The sequence below is a fragment of the Hordeum vulgare genome, chromosome 2H (assembly GCF_904849725.1).
Source record: "Hordeum vulgare subsp. vulgare chromosome 2H, MorexV3_pseudomolecules_assembly, whole genome shotgun sequence".
Lineage (NCBI taxonomy): Eukaryota > Viridiplantae > Streptophyta > Magnoliopsida > Poales > Poaceae > Hordeum > Hordeum vulgare.
The window spans coordinates 436,045,490-436,051,720 of record NC_058519.1 but is presented as its reverse complement, the minus strand read 5'-3'; the positions used below and the strand labels follow the sequence as shown (position 1 = coordinate 436,051,720).

General features: G+C 46.6%; 2 pseudogenes; one reads left to right on the top strand and one right to left on the bottom strand.

The window, feature by feature from the left end:
* Nucleotides 1-4,636: 4,636 nt before the first annotated feature.
* Nucleotides 4,637-5,212, bottom strand: LOC123427983 (annotated as a pseudogene).
* Nucleotides 5,213-5,546: 334 nt separating this feature from the next.
* Nucleotides 5,547-5,795, top strand: LOC123427982 (annotated as a pseudogene).
* The last annotated feature ends 436 nt before the right edge of the window (nt 5,796-6,231 follow it).

Genomic DNA, 6,231 nt, shown 5'->3' with positions numbered 1-6,231 from the left:
GGCCAAAGTTGTCGTTTCTTAAAGTTTGGGGATGTGATGCTTATGTCAAAAAGCTTCAGCCTGAAAAGCTGGAACCCAAAGCGGAAAGGTGCGTCTTCATAGGTTACCCAAAAGAGATAGTTGGGTACACCTTCTATCTCAAATCCGAGGGCAAAGTGTTTGTTGCTAAGAACGGAGCTTTTCTCGAGAAGGAGTTTCTCTCGAGAGAATTGAGTGGGAGGAAGATAGAACTTGACGAGGTTGTCGAACCTCTCATCCCTCTGGATGGTGGCGTAGGGCAAGGGGAAACCTCTGTCGTTGCGACGCCGGTTGAGGAGGAAGTTAATGATGATGATCATGAAACTCCAGTTCAAGTTTTTGTTGAACCACGCAGGTCGACGAGATCACGCGCTGCTCCAGAGTGGTACGGTAATCCCGTCTTATCTATCATGTTGTTGGACAACAATGAACCTGCAAATTATGAAGAAGCAATGGTGGGCCCAGATTCCAACAAATGGCTAGAAGCCATGAAATCCGAGATAGGATCCATGTATGAGAACAAAGTGTGGACTTTGGAGATACTGCCTGAGGGCCGCAAGGCTATTCAGAATAAATGGATCTTTAAGAAGAAGACGGACGCTGACGGTAATGTGACCGTTTATAAAGCTCGACTTGTGGAAAAGGGTTTTTCACAAGTTCCACGAGTTGACTACGATGAGACTTTCTCACCCGTAGCGATGCTTAAGTCCGTCAGAATCATGTTAGCAATAGCTGCATTTTTCGATTATGAAATCTAGCAGATGGATGTCAAAAGGGCGTTCCTTAACGGTTTCCTTAAGGAAGAGTTGTATATGATGCAACCCGAAGGTTTTGTCGATCCTAAGAATGCTGACAAGGTGTGCAAGCTCCAGCGATCCATTTATGGACTGGTGCAAGCATCTCGGAGTTGGAACAAACGCTTTGATGAGGTGATCAAAGCATTTGGGTTTATACAAGTGGTTGGAGAATCCTGTATTTACAAGAAAGTGAGTGGGAGCTCTGTGGCGTTTCTAAAATTATATGTGGATGACATATTACTGATTGGAAACAACGTAGAGCTTTTGGAGAGCATAAAAGGTTACTTGAATAAAAGTTTCTCTATGAAGGACCTAGGAGAAGCTGCTGACATTCTAGGCATTAAGATCTATAGGAATAGATCAAAACGCCTGATAGGACTTTCACAAAGCACATACCTTGATAAAGTTTTGAAGAGGTTCAAAATGGAACAGTCCAAGAAAGGGTTCTTGCCAGTTTTACAAGGTACAAGATTGAGTAAGACTCAGTGCCCAGCAACAGATGAAGATAGAGAGCATATGCGCTCCGTCCCCTATGCTTTAGCCATAGGTTCTATCATGTATGCGATGCTGTGCACTAGACCGGATGTTAGCCTGGCCATAAGTATGGCAGATAGGTTCCAGAGTAATCCAGGAGTGGATCACTGGACAGCGGTCAAGAATATCCTGAAGTACCTGAAAAGGACTAAGGAGATGTTTCTCGTGTATGGAGGTGACGAAGAGCTCGCCGTAAAAGGTTACGTCGATGCAAGCTTTGACACAGATCCGGACGACTCTAAGTCGCAAACCGGATACGTATTTATTCTTAATGGGGGTGCAGTAAGCTGGTGCAGTTCCAAGCAAAGCGTCGTAGCAGATTCTACATGTGAAGCGGAGTACGTGGCTGCCTCGGAGGCGGCTAAGGAGGGTGTCTGGATGAAGCAGTTCATGACGGATCTTGGAGTGGTGCCAAGTGCACTGGATCCAATAACCTTGTTCTGTGACAACACGGGTGCCATTGCCTTAGCAAAGGAACCACGGTTTCACAAGAAGACCAGACACATCAAACGACGCTTCAACCTCATCCGCGACTACGTCGAGGAAGAGGACGTAAATATATGCAAAGTGCACACGGATCTGAATGTAGCAGACCCGCTGACTAAACCTCTTCCACGGCCAAAACATGATCGACACCAGAACTGTATGGGTGTTAGATTTATTACAATGTAATTCACATGGTGATGTGAGGGCTGGATTATTGACTCTAGTGCAAGTGGGAGACTGTTGGAATTATGCCCTAGAGGCAATAATAAATATGGTTATTATTATAATTCCTGTATCAAGATAATAGTTTATTATCCATGCTATAATTGTATTGAATGAAGACTCATTTACATGTGTGGATACATAGACAAAACACCGTCCCTAGCATGCCTCTAGTTGGCTAGCCAGTTGGTCAATGATAGTGAGTGTCTTCTGATTATGAACAAGGTGTTGTTGTTTGATAACTGGATCACGTCATTGGGAGAATCACGTGATGGACTAGACCCAAACTAATAGACGTAGCATGTTGATCGTGTCATTTTGTTGCTACTGTTTTCTGCGTGTCAATTATTTATTCCTATGACCATGAGATCATATAACTCACTGACACCGGAGGAATGCTTTGTGTGTATCAAACGTCGCAACGTAACTGGGTGACTATAAAGATGCTCTACAGGTATCTCCGAAGGTGTTAGTTGAGTTAGTATGGATCAAGACTGGGATTTGTCACTCCGTGTGACGGAGAGGTATCTCGGGGCCCACTCGGTAATACAACATCACACACAAGCCTTGCAAGCAATGTAACTTAGTGTAAGTTGCGGGATCTTGTATTACAGAATGAGTAAAGAGACTTGCCGGTAAACGAGATTGAAATAGGTATGCGGATACTGACGATCGAATCTCGAGCAAGTAACATACCGAAGGACAAAGGGAATGACATACGGGATTATACGAATCCTTGGCACTGAGGTTCAAACGATAAGATCTTCGTGGAATATGTAGGATCCAATATGGGCATCCAGGTCCCGCTATTGGATATTGACCGAGGAGTCTCTCGGGTCATGTCTACATAGTTCTCGAACCCGCAGGGTCTGCACACTTAAGGTTCGACGTTGTTTTATGCGTATTTGAGTTATACGGTTGGTTACCGAATGTTGTTCGGAGTCCCAGATGAGATCTCGGACGTCACGAGGGTTTCCGGAATGGTCCGGAAACGAAGATTGATATATAGGATGACCTCATTTGATTACCGGAAGGTTTTTGGAGTTACCGGGAATGTACCGGGAATGACGAATGGGTTCCGGGAGTTCACCGGGGGGGAGGGGGGCAACCCACCCCGGGGAAGCCCATAGGCCTTGGGGGAGACACACCAGCCCTTAGTGGGCTGGTGGGACAGCCCACAAGTGCCCTATGCGCCAAGGAGAAGAAAATCAAGAGAGAAAGAAAAAAAAAGGAGGAGGTGGGAAGGAAGGGGGACTCCCTCCCACCAAACCTAGTCCAACTCGGTTTGGGGGGGAGAGTCCTCCCCCTTGGCTCGGCCGACCCCCTTGAGGGTCCTTGGACCCCAAGGCAAGGCCCCCTCCCTCCCACCTATATATACATAGGTTTTAGGGCTGATTTGAGACGACTTTTTCACGGCAGCCCGACCACATACCTCCACGGTTTTTCCTCTAGATCGCGTTTTTGCGGAGCTCGGGCGGAGCCCTGCTGAGACAAGGTCATCACCAACCTCCGGAGCGCCGTCACGCTGCCGGAGAACTCTTCTACCTCTCCGTCTCTCTTGCTGGATCAAGAAGGCCGAGATCATCGTCGAGCTGTACGTGTGCTGAACGCGGAGGTGCCGTCCGTTCGGTACTAGATCGCGGGACTGATCGCGGGATTGTTTGCGGGGCGGATCGAGGGACGTGAGGACGTTCCACTACATCAACCGCATTCTCTAACGCTTCTGCTGTACGGTCTACAAGGGTACGTAGATCACTCATCCCCTCTCGTAGATGGACATCACCATGATAGGTCTTCGTGCGCGTAGGAAATTTTTTGTTTCCCATGCGACGTTCCCCAACAAATATCCCTCCTTTTAGAGTTAATGCTATCAATGGTGAATCGATCTTTCGCTATCCTTTTTCTTAGAAGAGCTTTTTTGAATGGAATAAAATTAATGAAACCCGCGATGGCTACTGGATAACCACCTTTGATTTTCTTTATAATAAACCCTTTGACCTTTTTCTTCATTCGCCAAATCTTCTTCAGTTCTATCCAAGCTCGGTTTTGTGTGAATCTTTGTGGACGAAGAAGCGGTTCTCCAGCCGCTACATCCAGGGATCCCACAAAATCATTAAACCTGGCGGCTGCTCGCTCTTTGATCAGTGATTCACCGGCCACTAGATCGATGAAGAATCTCTCAAAATTTCGCTTTTTGATCACTGATTCATGAGCGACTACATTCTTAGCTCCCACCTTATTCTCAATACTGGTGGCTCGCTTGATTGGCAGTCCTGTAAGCTCATCTTGCATGCAAACTTTTGGGGTCCAGGGCCTGCATCCACCAAGAACATTTCTTCCGTTAAGCGTAAGCATAAAATTGAAGATTGTGAGGCATTTCCACTACATAATAAGAAACTAGAATTAGATCTTGGAAATGATCGACTCCAATAGATGCTCATCATAAGCTTTTTCCTCCTCCTATTCCTATTGATCAAAAGTATCCAGCAGCGCCACGCCAGAGTGACTTCGGAAGCACTACGGACGGGACAAAATCTGGCAGCCAGTTGTTGGCTCTGAATAACCAGCCTAGCAAGAAGCTAAATTCTTCCATAACATAACATAACGAGGCGGGGTTGCGCGCGAGCCGAGTGACGTAGGTGCACAAGAGTAATTCGCGCCACAACCATCTATTTTTTATAGGTTCTATGGACCGATGCCTCCTGCTTCATCTGGTAAAAAGAGTCATAGATATGCTTGTAATTAGAAGGAAGAACCGCCACAAAAATCTTCCTCGTGTATCGTATGTAGCAGAACTATGAACGGGAGCTAGCAATCCGGACCGTATTGAAAAGGTTCCTAAGACACAACATGGAAGAGTCAAAATATTCAGAAGCGAGGTCCAAGAATGAAGAAGGGGTAGAATTACTGAATGAATACGAGCTGTGGCTAATACCCGAGGCATAAAAGACGCATTTTCTTCGGGATCCCGAAACAACAAGCCACCCCGACCTAATTCATGATTAGCCCACCAACTTCCTTGCCATATGCCTACAGTTAAAAACAACCGACATGTCAGATCCAAATTCGAATTGGTCCCTGGTCCTGGTCAGAGATCACTGTGTTCGCACCGGTGGTCCAACAAAGAGGCGAAGTAGTGGTGTCTTTCTTTCCATTACGAACGAAATGCTTCGCCTGCTCCCTCCCCGTGTCCATTAGCACTCCTGCCAGAGCAAAGAGAAGGCGAAAAAGCACCGCTGAAGCAGCATGAGCAGCCTTCTATTCCTACGCAACAATAGAGCAGGCGCACCGCCCACAAAATGTTTGAATGATCCGGTAAAGAGCGAGCTTCTTATATGGGATCCGACGCATCAAGCAGAGCGAAGCAGCTTTCCAATCTTTTTGGCGGCATTCTTCCGCATTGGCGGAAAGTGGAGTGCCACAATCCCATTCAACATTTTTGATCTACATAACCCAAATCCCATAGCATTGGTGACATCTTCAGCATAAATGCAAGGAGGATGTATAGCTAATATAGGATCTTGTGGAACTGGATTTGATTCTGCAAGCGGTTCGGTATGAACGAAGAAATTTCGAACAAAAACATCGGAACTCGCTGATAGGAAAGGAGAGAAAAATAAAGCAATGCCAAGAGCTCCATCAATCTGTTGTTCATCGATAGACGAAGCTCTCTCTTTTTCATCTCTTGCCAGATGTAGCAAAAGATTAGTACTTTTTCCTTCTCGCGAACCACGGTAGCGCCCAGCGCCCAGAAGAGTAAAGCTCATTTTCAAAACAGGGTCAAGCGGCGCATTAAAAAGGGAAGCGTAGTTTCCATAGAGAGTAGACTAGACAAGCGGATGAGGGGGATGGAGGCGGTGGCTTACAAAGGGGAGAGGAAGAGGCCGAAGGAGATGACATTGCCGACGACGTTCAAGCCGCGTCCGGGGAAATCATCTTGCTTTGCTCCCCGCGAGCGGGTGGGGACTTGGGATTGGTTTGGATAGGATGGCGCACCCGGTGAAAGGGAGGGAGATAGAGAGTGCCAAACCAATTGAGATTTGGGAGTCGGTTGAGGTCGAGGGATTAGCTTATATAGATAGACGCGACGGGGGCGCTGTGTTTATCCGGTCTCATGTTAGATCCGATGATTTGGTTAGTTAGCCTACAAGAACAAGTCACAAGTTTTGAGTTT